This window comes from Hemiscyllium ocellatum, chromosome 5 (genome assembly GCF_020745735.1).
Source record: "Hemiscyllium ocellatum isolate sHemOce1 chromosome 5, sHemOce1.pat.X.cur, whole genome shotgun sequence".
NCBI classification, from domain to species: domain Eukaryota; kingdom Metazoa; phylum Chordata; class Chondrichthyes; order Orectolobiformes; family Hemiscylliidae; genus Hemiscyllium; species Hemiscyllium ocellatum.
Genome location: NC_083405.1, coordinates 52,555,493 through 52,575,708, shown reverse-complemented (window position 1 = coordinate 52,575,708; position 20,216 = coordinate 52,555,493).

The window sequence follows — 20,216 nt, the reverse complement described above, 5'->3', positions numbered from 1 at the left end:
TGATTTGGGTTTCCCTCTTGTCTAGGGCTGGCTTTGTTTTTTGGATTGTCTCACCAAGGTGGTCTCTCTCTGGGACATCGTTGAAGAAGTTGCATTGAAGAGAGCTAGATGTTCAGTTTACTTCTTTAACCCTCTTCCCCCCCCCCCCTTCTCCCGCAGAATTCTTTTTGTTATTTATTCATTTGTGGGACATGAGTGTTCCTGGCTGACCAGCATTTATTGCCTGTCCCTAGTTTTCCTTGAGAAGATGGTGGTGAGCTGCCATGATTTGGAGATGCTGGTGTTGGATTGGGGTGTACAAAGTTAAAAATCACATAACACCAGGTTATAGTCCAACAGGTTTAATTGGAAGCACACTAGCTTTCGGAACATCGCTCCGAAAGCTAGTGTGCTTCCAATTAAACCTGTTGGACTATAACCTGGTGTTGTGTGATTTTTAACTTCTTAAGCTACTGCAGTCAATTCTGTCAACAACTAAGTGGCTTGCTAGGCTATTTCAGAGGGCAGTTGAGAGTGAACAACATTGCTGTGGGTCAGGAATCATATATAGGTGAGACCAAATGATGTTGGCAGATATCATGGGTGACACAGTGGCTAGCACTGCTGCCTCACAGCACCAAGGACCTGGGTTTGATTCCCACCTCAGGCAATTGTCTGTGTGGAGTTTGCACATTCTCCTTGGGTTTCCTCTTGATGCTCCGCTTTTGTCCCACAATCCAAAGATGTGCAGGCTAGGGTTGGTGTGGACTTGTTGGGACAACTGGCCAGTTTTCATACTGTAGGGAATCAAATCTAATCCTTCCCTAAAGGGCATTACTGAGCCAGATGGATTTTTCTGATAATCAACAATGGTTTCATGGTTATCAGTAGATTCTTAATTCCAAAATTTGTTATGTTGAATTCAAATTCTGCATTTGCCATGGCAAGAAAGGCTCTTGTGGCCCCAGAGTTGAGTTCCTGGATTAATACCATAGCAATTATAGAACTAGGCCATCATGTTCCTATTCTGTGTATAATGTTAATATTTGTCAGGGGCAGGAAATTCTTGTGAGGTGATTATTTTCACATTTTGGAGATCGCAGAACATGCTTTTGAACGTTTCAAAGTCATTTACTGCCTTTGTCACAATATCCCTCTGGTCTACCACAGAACTGGATGCCATCAGGTCTGCATTACATTGTTCTAACAAAGCAGCTGCACTGGAGTTAGAAACAATGGTTTGTTCTCAGACAATGTGGCTGTTAATACCTGGCCAGGCATTTCCAACCCTGTCTGGTTTCAAAGGAAAATTGAATGTCCAAGGCTTGGCTGTAGGAATACTGCCTGTTCCGGCTCAGTAGTATGCCATCCCTCTGTTTTCATTCTGCTCCGTAATTTTATTTCATTTATTTTCACTGTTCTGTACCTCTTATTTCTTGATCATCTCTCTTTCTCTCGCTCCCCACTCTCTCATCACCTTTTTCCTCTCCTCTTCCCCCTATGCTACCCTTCTCCACTGTTTTCCATTTTGTCTCTGCTTCAACCTTCCTCACATATTTTGTCACATAGCACTGGCTTCAGTTTTGGTCATTCACAGATCCTAATCTCCCTATAATCTCTCTACGCACTGTCATTGTCACCTCTTTATTGCTACCTTTACTTCTGGAGCAATGACTCATCTTCTCTCAGCCTAGTATAAATACCTCCCTATTTCTCCCCTGTTTTTAGCATTGACAAAGGGTCAGTTAGACTCAAAACGTAAGCTCTTTTCTCTCCTTACAGATGCTGCCAGACGTGCTGAGACTTTCCAGCATTTTCTCTTTTGGTTTCGGTAGTATGTAAATTGCAGAGTCTTCTTCAAAGACCGCAATTTCCCCCCAGACGTGATCGATGATGCTCTCCACTGCATCTCCTTCACTTCCCGCTTCTCCGCCCTTGAGCCCCGCCCCTCCAATCACCACCAGGACAGAACCCCACTGATCCTCACCTACCACCACCAACCTCCATATACATCGTATCATCCGTCGTCATTTCCGCCACCTCCAAACGGACCCCACCACCAGGGATATATTTCCTTCCCCTCCCCTATCAGCGTTCCAAAGAGGCCACTCCTCCGTGACTCCCTCGTCAGGTCCACACCCCCCACCAACCCAACCTCCACTCCTGGCACCTTCCCCTGCAACCGCAAGAAATGCAAAACTTGCGCCCACACCTCCCCCCTTACTTCCCTCCAAGGCCCCAAGGGATTCTTCCATATCCACCACAAATTCATCTGCACCTCCACACACATCACTTACTGCATCCGCTGCACCCGATGTGGCTTCCTCAATATTGGGTAGACAGGCTGTCTACTTATGGAACGTTTCAGAGAACACCTCTGGGACACCTGGACCAACCAACCCAACCACCCCGTGGCTCAACACTTCAACTCCCCCTCCCACTCCACCAAGCTCATGCAGGTCCTTGGACTCCTCCATCGCCAGACCATAGCAACATGACAGCTGGAGGAAGAGCGCCTCATCTTCCGCCTAGGAACCCTCCAACCTCAAGGGATGAACTCAGATTTCTCCAGTTTCCTCATTTCCCCTCCCCCCACCTTGTCTCAGTCCCAACCCTCGACTCAGCACCACCTTCCTAACCTGCAATCTTCTTCCTGACCTCTCCGCCCCCACCCCACTCCAACCTATCACCCTCACCTTAATCTCCTTCCACCTATCACATTTCCAACGCCCCTCCCCCAAGTCCCTCCTTCCTACCTTTTATCTTAGCCTGCTTGGCACATTTTCCTCATTCCTGAAGAAGGACTCATGCCCGAAACATCGATTCTCCTGCTCCTTGGATGCTGCCTGACCAGGTGAGATCTCATTAAAGCTCTATACAACTACTGCAAAACATCTTTTTCCTGTACTCCCATCCCCTTGTGATGAAGACCAGCATACCACTTGCTTTCCTAATTACTTGCTAGGGACCCATGACCAAGGACACACAAGCCTTCTTTTAACATCAGCATGGTCCCAACTCTCATAGTTTAAGAAATTTTCAGCCTTTCTAATGTTCTTACCAAAGTACTTCACTCTTATTCACATTATATTCCGCCTGCCACGTTCTATCCCTATCAGTTGGCTTGTCCAAGTACGTGTGAAGCCTCCTTACAGATTTATCCTATTCCAACTCAATGTGGTGTCAATGGCAAGGTGGAACTTTCATGCAGTGACTGTGGACATAGCACTGATGCTTGTAGTACAATATTAGAAACAGCCTGTTATTCTGAGAATGATCCATTTTCCCTACTGTCTGTTTACCAAATCTCAATTCAAATCTCGACTATATTTTCCTCAGTCTAATGCTCTTTTGTTTTAATTCCTAAACTCCTGCATGGGGCAGTGGCCTGCAGAAAATTAAAAGCCTTCTTAAAATCCAAAAGCACTATATGTACTGGTTCTCCTTTATCAGTGCTACACATATCATTTTTAAAAACCTCCAACATATTTCTCATTTATCACCTACTTTTCATAAATCTATGTTGACTTTGTCCAATTTTGCAATTCTTCTCTAAATATTCAGTTGTCACATTCTTTATAACAGACCTTAACATTTTCCTTCCTAGAGATATCAAGCTAACAGGTCTGTAGTTCTCCATTGGTGAGAAAGCGGGGACTGCAGATGCTGGAGATCAGAGCTGAAAATGTGTTGCTGGAAAAGCGCAGCAGGTTAGGCAGCATCCAAGGAGCAGGAGAATCGATGTTTCGGGCATGAGCCCTTCTTCAGGAATAAGAATGTACTTCTCCATTCTCCCTTTTCCTACTTTTGTTGTCTACATTTTCCACCATTTAGTCTGTGGGTAACTTTCCAGAATCTATACAATTTTGAAATATAATGATATACCAATGTCTCATCTCTCATCTCTCTAGCCACCTCCTTGAACACTCTGGGATGAAACTCACCTGGTGTCAGAGATTTCTCAACATTTAATCCAGTTCATTTTTCAAGTATCACCTCTTTATTAATACGTTTTTTAGGTTCTTCAGTTTCTCGAGTCCCTTGCTTACATAGTTTCTCCGAGCGATGTTCAAAGCCATTTTTGTTGAAGTTTAGTTTCTCTATTATTTTCCTGTTCTCTACTATAAATTTTCCTTTTCACCTCTATAATGGGCCTACATTTATCCTACCTAAACTTTTCCTTTCAACATACATAAATAAGCTTCTATGATCCAATTTATATGTTTCTGATTACTTTTCATTCATATTCTCTTTTCCCCTTCATCAGTTTCATTGTCCTCCTTTGTTAGTTTATAAATTTTTGCCTATACCCAAGTTTATTTGGCATTCTTACAAGACACTTTCTTTGATTTATTTCATTAATCGTGTTTGATCTATATTTTCCTTTGGGTGTTTATGCATTGAAAGAATGCATATCTGTTTCAGAACACATAATATTTCTTAAAATACTAACCACTGCCAGTTTACCACCAAATATTATAGTGTATTTTCCTAACACACTGTCACCCCTATACATTTATAATTCCTTTTCTTCTGATTTAAACTCAAGTTTCAGAATGAACTACATTGTATTCAAACTTAATACAAAATTCTACCATGTTATGATCACTATTTTCTAATGATTCATTTACAGTAATTTTTTAAATTAGTTTTCATTCTTACTATATTATCTGTACTGTATGCATCTCTAACTTTCTGATACTTATCTTGCCCAACCATACAACTATTATTCGGTGACCTATTCACAATTCCCGCTAGTGTTGCTGCCCCAAGCTGTCAACTCCACTGAAACAGATCCTTTGACCTCATATCACCTCTTACTAATATGCTCGTCTCTTATTAAGAGTGCCACCCCCACGTCCTTTTCTTTTTCACTTAATCCTTCTAAATTCCAAATATCATGAATACTAACATCCCAGTTTTGATCACCCAATAGCCACGTCTCCATAACTGCAAATAAATTGGACTATTTATTCCAATTTGTGGATTTAAATCATCAACCATTTTGAAAATACCGTGTGCATTTCGATAGAGTGCTACTCTGTTTCCTTAAAAGTATTCTCTCTTCTGATCCTATTTGCTGCCTGCCTATACTAAGTTTGTATTGTGTTTTTACTTTCTCCCTTTCTACTTCCTTTTACTAATTTTGCTTCCCTTGAATCTTTTCTCCTTCTTTGGTTGTGATTCCTGCCCAAAATGTTGACTCTCCTGCTCCTTGGATCATTCCTGAATCATTCCCTTACCAATGTAATTTAAAGCATCCCCAGAAGCACTAGTGAATGTTCCTCTGAAGATGTTAGTTCTGGTGCAGCTAAAGTGCAGCTAATTATCTCCCTGCCTCAGAAGTCCTTCCCCCACTTCAGTTTTCCAGCCATATGTTGATATCTCAACTTTGCTGTTTCTGTACTCAGTAGCAGGTGAGACTGGGAGTAGTCTTCAGCGTACTGGTTGAGAATCCAGCTTTTCAATCTCTTTATAAAAGAGAGAAGTATGAAACTGAGGGAATAGTTTTATAAGTTTAGAAAGAAATACTAAATGAACAGAGAGATATTTCATGAAGACACTGATACTACCACAGTTAAAGGGATGTGTCTCAGATATACAAAAAGAAATCTGGGGAGAAGTTGCCCATGCAGTGGGGCAAGGAGGGTGGTTCTGAGGACAATGATTAATGGCATTTATGCAAAATCTGATGGATATTAAAAAAAGCTTTTCCTGCAAAAAAATGAGTGATCCACCCATTTGTCTTCATGGTGGCACGGTGGGCGGCACTGCGGTTAGCACTGCTGCCTCACAGCGCCAGAGACCAGGGTTCAATTCCCGACTCAGGCGACTGACTGTGTGGAGTTTGCATGTTCTCCCTGTGTCTGCATGGGTTTCCTCCGGGAGCTCCGGTTTCCTCCCACAGTCCAAAGATGTGCAGGTCAGGTGAATTGGCCATGCTAAATTACCCATAGTGTTAGGTAAAGGGGTAAATGTAGGGGAATGGGTGGGTGGTGGGTCGGTGTGGCCTGTTGGGCCGAAGGGCCTGTTTCCACACTGTAAGTAATCTAATCTAATTAATGATCCACTAATATGGAAATACATAGTTTTGAAATATGCAAATCTAAAGAATGTGAGTTTGATTGCGGCAACAAAAACACAGTCAATCATTTTGCACCTGAAATAATCATCCTTTAACACTGCTCCTGCAGCTAATGAGCCAGTTAACTGCCCTAATAAATATCTAAAGTGTAATTTATCCAGTGAACAAAGAACTGATTCAACAACAATGAAGAACATCTGTTTTGTATATGCTTTTCAGTTCACCCATTTTTTTCCACTGATGGTTTCAAATATTTGCATTTGTTCTCCTGACCAAACACATCTTTGTCCTTGTATAAAAGGCCTCTCAGGTGTCAGATATATATTTGTTAGTCCATTTCTGAGTATGTCCCTTGATGAAATTGCTTCCTTATATCAAAATATAATTATGATCAAACTTAAGATATTTATCTTGACCAAGGCTGGAGTAAGCTTTATTGATTTTATTGTAAAAATTTTGTTGAGAAATTAGAATTTTTAGTGACTAACATGAAGAATAATATTAGAAGATTTTAAGGTTTACGAGTTTCACTGAAATAAACAAATTAAAAACAATATTGACAAACCAGCACTTCAGAGGCAACTTATACATAAAGTCACATTTTGCTTCACCATTTAATATTTAAAGTGACTAAAAATCTTCCTTTATATTTTACTCTCACTCTTCAGTAAACATTTAATTCTTTAGGAACCAACCCAAAGATGTTCTTATCTACAAATGGCTTACCTTCGTTTTATTTTTGACTCAAATAAAGCTAGTCTAATGGGAACCACATTGTTAAAAGTCACACGACACCAGGTTATAGTCCCACAGGTTTAATCGGAAGCATTAGCTTTCGGAGAGTTGCTCCTTCATAAGGTGGTTGTGGAGAATAAGATTGTAAATCACGGAATTTATAGCAAAAGTTTACAATGTGATGTAACTGAAATTATATATTGAAAAGGACCTAGATTGTTTGTGAAGTCTCTGGTCTTTAGACTGACCATGTTGGTTTCAGTTCTTTTATATGTAGATCACAAAACTTCTTTTTAGAAGTTACATTCTAACAAATTGTGTCACGTCAGCCCAGACAATGTATTGCAGATGAGGACTTCTCTGTGAGGCTGTCTATGACACAATGTTCAGACTGATTCTAATCTAAAAAACAGATTTACAGAATCTTACATGGATTCAGCAGTTTTTGAGCAAAGTAAAATGTAATTCTGCAAGTACAAATTCACCCCACAAATTTATGTGTATGTGTGCATGTGGGTGTGTGGGTGTTGTGGGGGGAGGGGGTGGGGGGGTTGTCTTATGAGTTTCTGTGAGACAGTGTGTGCATGTGAGTGTAAATGGGTATAAGTCTGTGAGAGTGTGTGTGTGTGTGTGTGTGTGTGTGTGTGTGTGTGTGTGTGTGTAGTGTAATGAGGTCACCTGTAGTTTGACATGAACCCAAGGTCCCGGTTGAGGCCCTCCCTATGGGTACCGAACTTAGCTATCAGCCTCTGCTCAGCCACGTTTCCTTGTTGCCAATCCTGAAGTTAGCCTTGGAGGACGGTCACCGGAAGGTCTGAGGTCGAATGTCTGACTGGGAGGGAACATTCCTATCTGTTGACTGTTTTGCAGTATCCATTTATCTGTTGCCCTAGCCTCTGCTTGGTCTCACCAATGTACCATGCCTCATGGCACCCTTGCCTGCAGCGTATGAGATAGACAACATTGCCTGAATCGCATGAGTACTTGCCACATACATGGAGGGGAGGTGTCCCCACGCATAATGGTGGTATCCGTGTCAACATTCTGACACGTCTTGCAGCTTCTACCGTGACAGGGTTGTATGGAGTTGTCCTGAAAGTCAGGCAGTTTGCTACGAGCAATGATCTGTTTAAGGTTCGGTGGTTGTTTAAAGGCGAGCAGTGGAAGTGTGGGGAAGATTTTGGTGAGGTGTTCATCCTCATTGATAATATGTTGCAGGTCGCGAAGAACATGGCGTAACATTTCGGCTCCTGGGAAGTACTGGACGACAAAGGATACCCTGTCGGTTGCAGCATGTGTCTGTTTCCTGAGGAGGTCATTACAGTTCCTCACTGTGGCACATTGGAACTGGCAGTCCACGAGTTGAGCATCAAACTCCATTCCTTTGAGGGCATCCCTGAGTACTTCCAAGAGCCTGTCACATTCCTCCTCATCTGAGCAGAACCAGTGTACGCATAGGGCTTATCCTTGGGATGGCTGTTTAATATGTTTTGGGTGGAAGTTGAAGAAGTGTAGCATTGTGAGGTTATCTGTGGGTTTGTGGTCGAACGTAGTGCTGAAGTGCCCATCCTTGATGGAGATGCATGTGTCCATTAATGAGTCAGATAGTAGCGAGTAGTCCATGGTGAATTTGATGGTGGGATGAAACTTGCTGATATCACTATGTAGTTTTATCAGTCAGTCCTCGCCATGGGTCCAGAGGAAGAAAATGTTGTCAATGTACCCGGTGTATAATGTTGGTTGAAGGCCCTGCATAGAGAGGACGTCTTGTTCGAACTTGTGCATGAAAATATTGGCATATTGTGGTGCAAATTTGGTTCCCAGGGCTTTTCCATGTATCTAATTTATAGTAGAGAACAGGAAAGTAATGGAGGAACTAAACTTCAACAAAAATGGCTTCGAACATCGCCTAGAGAAACTATGTAACCAAGAGACTCGAGAAACTGAAGAATCATTACTAAAGAGGTGATACTTGAAAAATGAGCTGGATTAAATGTTGAGAAATTCCTTATACCAGGTGAGTTTCATCCCAGAGTGTTCAAGGAGGTGGCTAGAGAGATGAGAGATGAGACATTGATGTATCATTATATTTCAAAATTGTATGGATTCTGGAAAGTTACCCACAGACTAAATGGTGGAAAATGTAGCCCACTATTTATGAAAGTAGGAAAAGGGAGAATGGAGAACTACAGACCTGTTAGCTTGATATCTCTAGTAAGGAAATTATTAAGGTCTATTACAAAGAATGTGACAACTGAATATTTAGAGAAGAATTGCAAAATTGGACAAGGTCAATGTAGATTTATGAAAAGTAGGTGATAAATGAGAAATATGTTGGAGGTTTTTTGAGAATGATATGTGTAACACTGATAAAGGAGAACCAGTACATATAGTGCTTTTGGATTTTAAGAAGGCTTTTAATTTTCTGTAGGCCTTTGTCCCATGCAGGAGTTTAGGAATTAAAAAATGAGAGCATGAGACTGAGGAAAATATAGTCGAGATTTGAATTGAGATTTGGTAAACAGACAGTAGGGAAAATGGATCATTCTCAGAATAACAGGCTGTTCCTAATATTGTACTACAAGCATCAGTGCTATGTCCACAGTCACTGCATGAAAGTTCCAAACTTGCCATTGACACCACATTGAGTTGGAATAGGATAAATCTGTAAGGAGGCTTCACACGTACTTGGACAAGCCAACTGATAGGGATAGAATATGGCAGACAGAATATAATGTGAATAAGAGTGAAGTACTTTGGTAAGAACAATAGAAAGGCTGAAAATTTCTTAAACTATGAGAGTTTGGACCATGCCTGTGTTAAAAGAAGGCTTGTGTGTCCTTGGTCATGGGTCCCTAGCAAGCAATTAGGAAAGAAAGTGGTATGCTGGTCTTCATCACAAGGGGATGGGAGTACAGGAAAAAGATGTTTTGCAGTAGTTGTATAGAGCCTTAATGAGATCACACCTGGAGTATTTGGATCAATTTTGGTCCCTTATCTAAGGAGGGATATATGTCCCATCGAGGGAGTGCAATGGAAGTTGACCAAATTAATCTCCATAGTGGTGAGATTGACTGACAAAGTGAGGTTGAAGAGGCTGGGTTTGTATTCCCTACAATTTCAAAGAATAATGGTGACCAGCTTGAAACTAATGTATTATATCTCCCAATTAATGTGTCAATATATTTTTGACATGTCTTGCTTATATTACCTGTGACATAAAGGTTTATAGGTCTCCACCTTTACCCATGCTGCTGGAAGCACATGATGGTAACATGCTACTTCTTTGATTCTGAATAACTTAATTTTAGCCCAGACATAAATGTGCTCATGACAGTAATATTCGTACATAATTCTGATTTGTAGTATCTGTTGGATCTTTCAATACCACATCACCAAATCCTAGTTGCCTGCTTTGTGAAGGATTACAGAAGCAATGCTGTATCAGGCAAAGATACCCTGCTAGATCCAAAACCCAAATCAGAAATTTATAAAATTCTTCATAGTTCTGACAGACTGGAAGTAGATGAAATGTTTTTTTTTCTGATTGGTGAGTCTAAAATCAATGATTATAACCTTAGGATAAGGGGTAGGCCATATAAAACTAAACTGAGAGGGAGTTTCTTCATTCAGGTGAATCTTTGGAATTATATATCCCCAGGCCTGTTGAGGCTCAGTCATTGAGTCTGTTCAAAACAGAAATTGATAGATTTCTGGATATCAATGACATTAAGGGATATGGAAACAGAGCAGTAAAGTTGCATTGAGATAGATGCTCAGGCATGAAATAGAATGGCAGAGGAGATCTGATCGGTTGAATAGTCTACTCCAGTTCCAACGTTTCTATAATTACTTCAAATCCTTCTAGACTGAAAGTATTTGTGAAAGTATTACCAAAAAGCTTTTATGTACTTATAGCCTTTCCACTTCATTAGCTTTCTCATGCTTAAAGAGTCCAGATTGCACTTTAAAAAGTGAACTGATAAAAATCCTGATAGACGCTTATGTCTGAGGTTGATTGCTTCCTTAAATAATAGGAAACAAAGAGTAGATCTCAATGGGGATGGTCATTCAACTTGAACACCTCATGATCAGATAACTGAAGAGTGAGTTCTACAGTTTTAAATACTTTAAGTGGATAAGATAATTATTGTAAATTTTGACTTTATTACAACATTACTAATTTACAGCAACTCCCTTACACAGCATGCCTGCGCTGATAAACTTGCACTAGCGTCTATCCCAGCAATTCTTTCATATTAACATCTATGTCATTTTTCCCTTTCTGGTACTGTAACCTCCTTCAGACCTATCATCCTCCAGGATGCTTGTGCTAATTTAATTGTGGATCCTTGAGCACTCCTACTATAATATTGGGGCTTGTGCCTTCAGATACCTGTGCTATAACTTTGTAATCCTCTCCATAAGTATTTGTATCTCTGTTCTCTCCTTGAAGATACTTCTTCAAATTTACCTTTCTGCTCAACATTTTAGAGACGTGCACTAATGTCTCCTTATGTGGTTCATACTTTTGTGAGGAATTTAGGGAAATATTATTATGATAACAGTCTGACATAAAGTCCAAGTTTTGTTGTTAAGCAGTAATGCAATTGTTTTTACACTGCAATGAAATTTGGTGAAATGTTAACTTTTTTAAAATTTGATTTAAATATGCCTTCATTTCTAGTAGTACATTACAAACATTAAATTTATTCAAGTTGTTGATGTTTTAACACGCTTACTTTCACATTGCATGTTATAATTCATTCCACATTATTTGAGTATCAAGTTCAGGAGGACCATAGACAGACTGGTGAAATGTGTAGACATATATGGCAGATACAATTTCATGGGAAATGTGTGAAGTGACATACTTTAGAAGGAACAACGTATGGAGCCGATATAACCTGCATGTGGTATTTTGAAGGGGGTGGGGGGGGGTACAAGAGCATGGGGATTTGTGCAGTCTATAATGGAGGCAGGTTGAGATGGCGGTTAAAAATGCACAAAATATATAATCAGTGCAATCATATTAAATATCTAAAAATCCCTAGTTAGGCCTCAGCTGGTGCATTGCACACAATACTGGACATCGCAATTTAGGATGGATGGCAAGATTCTGGTTAGGATTCACAGGATATTTACTAATGTTATTTGTCATGCAATTTTAAAAAGAGCTGCTTCTTTGGTGTAGAGTTATGATTCTTCCTTTAGTCATGTAGCACATGAGAATGAAAGAAGTCCTAAGTTCACATACTGGCCAAACGCATATGAGGTGTTATTTATATGGTGGTAAAAGGAGAAATAAGGCCGGTTACAGATCAAAAAAGGAATCTATACATGCAAGACGCATGGCTGAGGTGTTAAATGAATACTTCACATCTGACTTTATCCACAAGACTGATGCTGACCGGGCCATGGTGACACAATAGGATACCCAGTCACTAGAATGATTTAAACTAATAAGGAGGAAGCATTGCATAAGCTTAATGTTAATAAGGCACCATGACTGGATAAGAAACATCTGAGGATGCTGAAGGGATTGAAAGTTGACATTAGAAAGTTACTGGTAATTATCTTTCAATATTTCCTAATTTGGGTCTGGTGCTATGGGGAGAATGCTGTAAGTGGAGTTGAAATGCCCATCAGCCATGATTGAATGGCGGAGTGGACTCGATGGGCTGAATGGCCTTATTTCCACTCCTATGTCTTATGGTCTTTTGGTTTGGAGAATTACAAACATTATGGCTTTGTTCAAAATACATCATAAGCCCAGCATTTACAGACCAGTCAGTCTGTAAGGATAAGCGCAGCATTCACAGACCAGTCAGTCTGTAAGGATAACCCAGCCTTTACAGACCAGTCAGTTTGTAAAGCTAAGCCCAGCCTTTATAGACCAGTCAGTCTGTAAGGATAACCCAGTATTTACAGACCAGTCAGTCTGTAAGGATAAGCCCAGCCATTGCAGACAGTCAATTTGTAAGGATAAGCCCAGCATTTAGACCATTAAGTTTAACTTCAGTGATTGAGTGGTAGTGAAGCTTCTAGAAACATCAGTTAGGGATATAATTAATAGTCACATGGTTTGATTAGGAAGAGCCGGTGTAGATGTCTTAAGTAAATGTCATATGTAACAAACTTGTTGGAATTTCTTGAAAAGCTAACAGAGAGTCAATTAAGAGAATGCTATTGATGTGGTCTATCTGGACATCCAAAAGGTGTTCAATACAGTGCCTAAAAATAGGTTTGTGAGTAAAGTTATAGGTTATGAAAAAAAATGTGACAGAGGCAATATGGATATTAAAGTTGACTGAGGAATAAGAAACAAAACATAATGGTTAATGGAATGTTTCTGGCTGGAAGAAGATTTGTTGTGAAGTTCCCCAGGCTTTGATACAGGGACACTTATTTTTCCATATATATATATATATATATATATATTTATAAATGATCAAGATCTTGGTGTGCAGGAGACAATTTCAAAGTTGTACCACAGCCTGACCTGATACCTCACCCTCTTTGTCAGGTGTCTGACTTTGTGCATATTCTGCCTCAAACCCATCCTCCAAAATATATGTAGAGTCAGTGATTGAACAGAAATTAAGGATGATGCTTTTTTGTCATCAGTCACTTCTCTCTCTCTTTAATCATTGCCTGGAGAGCTTTGTACTGCTTAGGTAGCTGAAAGAAAAAGCATCTACAGTTAGCATTGTGGTGTAACTATCATGGAAAAGGAAGCTGTGCATGCTGTCTGTGGTTTGTAATTCAGATGAGATTTTGGGAAGAGGGGGACATGACAAGTGTACAGGAGTATTACACACAAGCATATCAACACCTTCAACAATTTCAACCTGACCTCTGGTTAAGGTTCCACTGATGGGCTTTCCCATAATGATCAGCAGCACCTTTTCCATCAGATTTAGAAGAAACTTGTGCATTTGTTTCATTATAATTAATTTCTGTTGTCGTCTGTTGTGCCTTGACTAAGGGGGAAGGACGTCATTGAGTGCCATGCAATATGTTTATGAGATATGATTCTCCTGGTAGAAAAGTCAATTGTATTTGCAAACTGTGATTTGACTGTGCCATTTCAAGTACTGCTATATGTATATGGATGAGATAAAGTATGGATGTCAGGTATGAGAAAATGTGGTGACTGGGTTAATGAACAACCCGTAAAATGAATGGTTCACTTGTTAGGATATGGCATGCACTTAATGATTATGACCAATTTAAAAGGTCATTAAATCTTTTGGCTCTACAGCACCTGGTCCTCAAGGTTTGATTCATGATTTGCTGATCTCCATCTATTCCTCTGCCCAAGAGGGTGTCCTGCATTCTTATGGATACAATATGTCTCTCTGCCTTTCAACCTTCTCCAATGATTTCTTCATTGCAGCACTGGAAACCTTGGCTGCAAATTGCCATTCCAATTCTTTTCCCAGGTCAGAACCAGCTCCCGGAGTACTCCCAGCATTTCCAACTGTGATATATTAGCACTGAAGTAAAAGAGACATTGCTGGTGTAAATGACTTTAATTATTTAACCTTGCCTGCTGATGGCAAACACTAGAAATATAGACACACTTTGCATGATTTGTATTCCCTCAAGTTAAATGGTTGAGAAATGCATAGCGTGCACGTCTCGTTTCCCAATTATACTCTTTAAGTGGATCAGGCTGGATTGTGAGCACAAAGTTGGAAAATTACTTATGTACCTTTACAGCTGAAGGAACAGAATGCATCATTAAAGATCTGGCATTAGTAACTAATCATTGTTGTTCTGCTTGCACTGTTACTTGGCAAAATAATGATAAATAAGTTTAGTGACTAAATTTGGAACAACAAATTAAGTCAAGATCCATGTATTGGTGTATTCATCTTCCAGAAGGGTCAGCAGTGAATACCAGATCCATTCATAAACCAAGATCTAAGTGAGTTCTGCAGATAAGAATCTCTACGTCAGCATAAATGTGATAAGAAGGGAGCACAAAGTCCATTTGCAGTGATAATCAGAAATAAGAGCAGGTTATTAAAGTTTTCCTAAATCACCTCAGTACATCAAGGTTAAAACTCAGAATGTAACATCTTACAGTCTATCTGCAATCCCCCAATAAAGACCAGAAACCAGGGGCAGGTTCAAGCTGGAGGCTGTGGTGAACAGAAGTCTTCACAAAATTGCCAGCATGACCCTTGGGCCTTCATATTACTACACTATCTCTTGATGCCAACAAAAATTGCAACCTGACCAAAGGCTGGGAGCAGGAATTATAGCAGGAGCTGGGCACTGCCTAACACCTGGTTGAATTGTAAAACAAATAATTATTTTGGAGTTTAAATAGTCAAGGGACATTAATGAGGGTGGGATTCCAAGGTTGAAGCTCAGAGCTTCAAACTCAGAAAGAAGGTGAAATATTTGTTAGATCGTCTCTCTCCACTTGCAATGCTTGAGTCAGTCCAGTGCTTTGACTGTGTTAGAAAATGGCTACTAACATGTTAGAGCATAGAACATAGAACATAGAACAATACAGCGCAGAACAGGCCCTTCGGCCCTTGATGTTGCGCCGACTTGTGAATTATTCTCAGCTCGTCCCCTGACACTATCCCAAAATCATCCATGTGCTTATCTAAGGATTGTTTAAGTCTCCCTAATGTGGCTGAGTTGACTACATTAGTAGGTAATGTTTTCCACACCCTTACCACTCTCTGACATCTGTCTTAAATCTATCACCCATCAATTTGTAGTTATGCCCCCTCGTACACGCCGATGTCACCATCCTAGGAAAAAGACTGTCACTGTCTACCGCATCTAATCCTCTGATCATCTTGTATGTCTCTATCAAATCCCCTCTTCACCTTCTTCTTGCCAATGAGAACAGGTTCAAGCCTCAGCCTTTCCTCGTAAGACCTTCCCTCCAGATCAGGCAACATCCTGGCAAATCTCCTCTGCACCTTTTCCAATGTTTCCACATCCTTCCTGAAATATGGCGACTAGAACTGTACGCAATATTCCAAGTGTGGCCGCACTAGCGTTTTGTATATTTGCAGCATGATATTGCGGCTCCGGAACTCAATCCCTCTATGAAAGAAACCTAACACACCGTATGCCTTCTTAACAGTACTATCTACCTGTGTGGCAACTTTCAGGGATCTATGTACATGGACTCCAAGATCCCTCTGCACATCTACACTACCAAGAATCTTTTCATTGACTCAGTACTCTGCCTTCCTGTTATTTTTCCCAAAGTGCATCATCTCACATTTAGCTGCATTGAACTCCATTTGCTACCTTTCAGCCCAATTCTGCAGTTTATCCAAATCCCCCTGCAACCTGTAACATTCTTCCAAACTGTCCACTACTCCACCGACTTTAGTGTCATCTGCAAATATACTAATCCATCCACCTATGCCTGTGTCTAAGTCATTTATAAAAATGACAAACAGCAGTGGTCCCACAACAGATCTTTGTGGCACACCATTAGTAACTGGACTCCAGGCTGAATGTTTTCCATCAACCACCACTCACTGCCTTTTTTCAGAAAGCCAGTTTCTAATCCAAACTGCTAAATCACCCTCAATTCCATGCCTCTGCATTTTCTCCAACAGCCTACCATGTGGAATCTTATCAAAAGCTTACTGAAGTCCATGTATACCACGGCAACTGCCCTACCCTCATCTACATGCTTGGTCACCTTCTCAAAAAACTCAATGAGGTTTGTGAGACATGATCTGCCCTTGACAAAACCATGTTGATTATCTGAAATCAAATTGTTGTTTGATAGATGATTATAAATCTTATCTCTTATAATCCTTTCCAAAACCTTTCCTACAATAGAAGTAAAGCTCACAGGTCTATAATTACCTGGGTCATCTCTACTGCCCTTCTTGAACAAGGGCACAACATTTCAATCCTCCAGTCCTCTGGTACCAAACCGATAGACAATGACGACTGAAATAGCAAAGCCAAAGGCTCTGCTATCTCCTCCCTAGCTTCCCAGAGAATCCTCAGATAAATCCCATCTGGCCAATGGGACTTATCTACTTTCACTCCTTCTAGAATGATTACACCTGTTTGTAACTAACCTCGATCCTTTCTAGTCTAATACCTCATCCCTCATTCTTCTCCTCTACAATATTGTCCTTTTCGTGAGAGAAAACCGATGAGAAATGTTTGTTTAGCACCTCTCCGATTTCCACAGAGTCTACACTCAACTTTCCACTTCTGTCTTGGATTGGCCCTATTCCTACCCTAATCATCCTTTTATTCCTCACATACTTATATAAAGCTTTAGGGTTCTCCTTTATTCTATTTGCTAAAGACTGCTCATGTCCTCTCTTTGCTCTTCTTAACTCTCTCTTTAAATCCTTCCTAGCCGATCTATAATTCTCCATCGCCTCATCTGTACCATCTTGCCTCATCAACACATAAGCCTCCTTCTTCTTCATAACAAGAGATGCAATTTCTGTTGTCAACCATGATTCCCTTATCTCATCACTTCATCCCTGCCTGACAGGGACATACCTATCAGGGACACGCAATATCTTTTCCTTAAACCAGTTCCACATTTCCATTGTCTGCATCTCCTCCATTTTGCTTTCCCATTCTATGCATCCTAATTCTTGCCTAATCGCATGATAATTGCCCTTGCCCCATCGATAACTCTTGACCTGTGGCATGTACCTATCCCTTTCCATCGCTAAACTAAATGTAACTGAATTATGGTCACTCTCTCCAAAGTGCTCACCTACAACTAAATCAAACACCTGCCCTGGTTCATTACTAAGCACCGGATCAAATGTGGCCTCCCCTCTTCTCGGCCCTTTGACATACTGTGTCAGGACATCCTCCTGTACACATTGGACAAAAACTGATCCATCCGACGTACTAGGGTTATAGCATTTCAGTCAATGTTGGGGAAGTTAAAATCCCCCATAATGACCAACCTGTTCCTTTCACTTCTACCCAGAATAATTTTGCTAATCCTCTCTTCCACCTTCCTGGAACTCTGCGGAGGCCTATAAAATACTTCAACCAGTGTGACCTCTCCTCTCCTGTTTCTAACCTCAGCCCACACTACCTTGAAGAAAAAAGAAAATACCATTTTCTGCTTAAATTTCCAGTTTCCATCTGGATAAAGAAAGTCAAAATGTCTCATTCACAGATAGTTTCAGATTGAAAAACAGAATACACAGTGATAAAAAGTACATAAGAAATCAGAAATAGAAAGAATAATAATGAAGCAAGCTACCTGAATCTACCCTATCAGAACCTTTAATGTGACCGTTTCTTATTCTTCTAAACTCCTCAGATTATAGATCCAATTACTCAATCTCTCATCACTACTTAACACTTTGCCCCAAGTAATTGCTTGAGTGAACCTTCACTGTACCATCTGTAAAGCAAGCATATCCTTTCTTAGATGAAGTGACCAAAACTGCATATAGTGCTCCAGGTTTAGTCTCACCAAAATATTGTACAATGGTAGCAATACTTCCTTAAGCTTACATTCTAATCAATCCCTTTGCAATAAAGACCAGCAAGACATTTTTCTTCTTAAGTACTAGGAATACCTGCATCCTAATTTCAGTTTTGTATGTGTGCACCCAAATCTCTGATCATAACCATTTAAAAGCTTTTCAATATTAAAAGAAGAAATCGTGTTTTTCTATTCTTTTCTACTAAAGTGAATTATCTAATTTTACAAAAAAAAAACTCAGATGATGTGGGTGATTCATGCTGGTCCAGCATTTATTGCCCATCCCTAATAGCCCTTGAGAAGATGGTGGTGAGCTGCCTTCTTGAACCTTTGCAGTTTGTGTGCTGTTGGTTAACCTACAGTGTCATTAGGAATTGGAATTCCAGAAGTTTGACCCAGTAACACTAAAGGTATGGTGATATGTTTCCAAATTTGGATGGTGAGTTACTTGGAGGAGAACTTGCATGTGGTGGTATTCCTTCAGATTTCTTCCTTCATGTTTTCTTCAGGTAGACAAAACTACTTAAGCAAATTCAGAGAAATGAATGGAACTGAACATGTAGATGCACTCACAAAACATATATGAAAACAAAAAATGGGACCACAGCGAGTAAGTTAGATGTGACCACCTCTGAATTAGTTAATCCAGGCATGATTTTGTTCATGTGCCATGCATAGGTAACAGAATATCCTAAGAAATATATTTTTTAAAAAAGAGAAAAAGTACATTTGGCAAATTTTGGGAAGCACTCTCCTCCAGTCCTCATAGGCCTCAACTAGAATCTCCAGGAGAGGACTGTAACTGAGGTCAGTAATCACAGCTAGTCTTTAACCAATTCTATGATATGAGATGCCCTCTGCTTTCATTAACCCACCCACTATATTCTAAACAACTCCAATGATCCCATACTTATCACACATTCAGAAAATCTGCTGCAGACAACAATGGTTCAGTGAAAAAAACAAACCTAAACAGGCCAGAATCAGTGATTCACAGTTAGTAGCCAGTAGCCTTAAGGCAATTACAACATAAGCCACACTGAACATTGTTGAGAAAAGGATTCAAACAACTTCAGCTGCAAAAATGAACCTCAGAAGGACTGAGGACTAATTATTCTCATACACTGAGTACTAATAGTTCACATTGTCTTCTCACAAATATTCTCATGTCAGTGTTACATAAGTTTTTAAGAACACTGTTGCTTAACAACTTCAAGTATCTATGTGTATAATGCTTATTATTATTTTTGTAGAAGAATAGTTTTCATCAGGTCTGTCTAGGTAGGAGACATAATTCAGCAGGTCAAATCTCTCTTCAAAGAAGCAATAATGTGGTTAGCTGAAATACAGAACACAAAGTAGGTTAGGTTAGGTTAGGTTAGATACACATCAGGAAAAATAATGCACTGCTGGTTCATGTAATGAGAATTGTGCACCATGTCCATTTACTGTATTTCAGCAGATGTAAAGCAGTGAGTATGGTGCACCATAAACATTCCCCATGTGTTGTCTGTGCTTAATCAAGTGCCCTTTCCTTTCGCTTACAGATGAACAGAGGAGCAGAACAGATCTCATAGTAAAAATTCTCACTACAGCACAAAATGTCCTTTTGAGAGGAAGCAGACACTAGCCTGGAGACATATCTGTTGCTTTCTTTGAAAGAGAATGTGAGTTGCCTCTCAATGGCATATGAAAGGCAAAGGTAGAAGTTGATGGAAAGTTACCAATATCAGGCTCCCTGTGTGATTTAATCCTTAAAAGGCCAGATACAAAGCAAAGAATAATTCAGGACTTTGAGTAGGTACATGGACTACTTGCCTCCTTGCAGTGTGGTGAAAACTATATTCATTTGACTGATGTTGAGCAGCAGGGCTTTCTACTGTGTTGTCTGCCATTAATAAGCATGCATCTACAAGTGACACCTGAAACATGGGGGTGGCA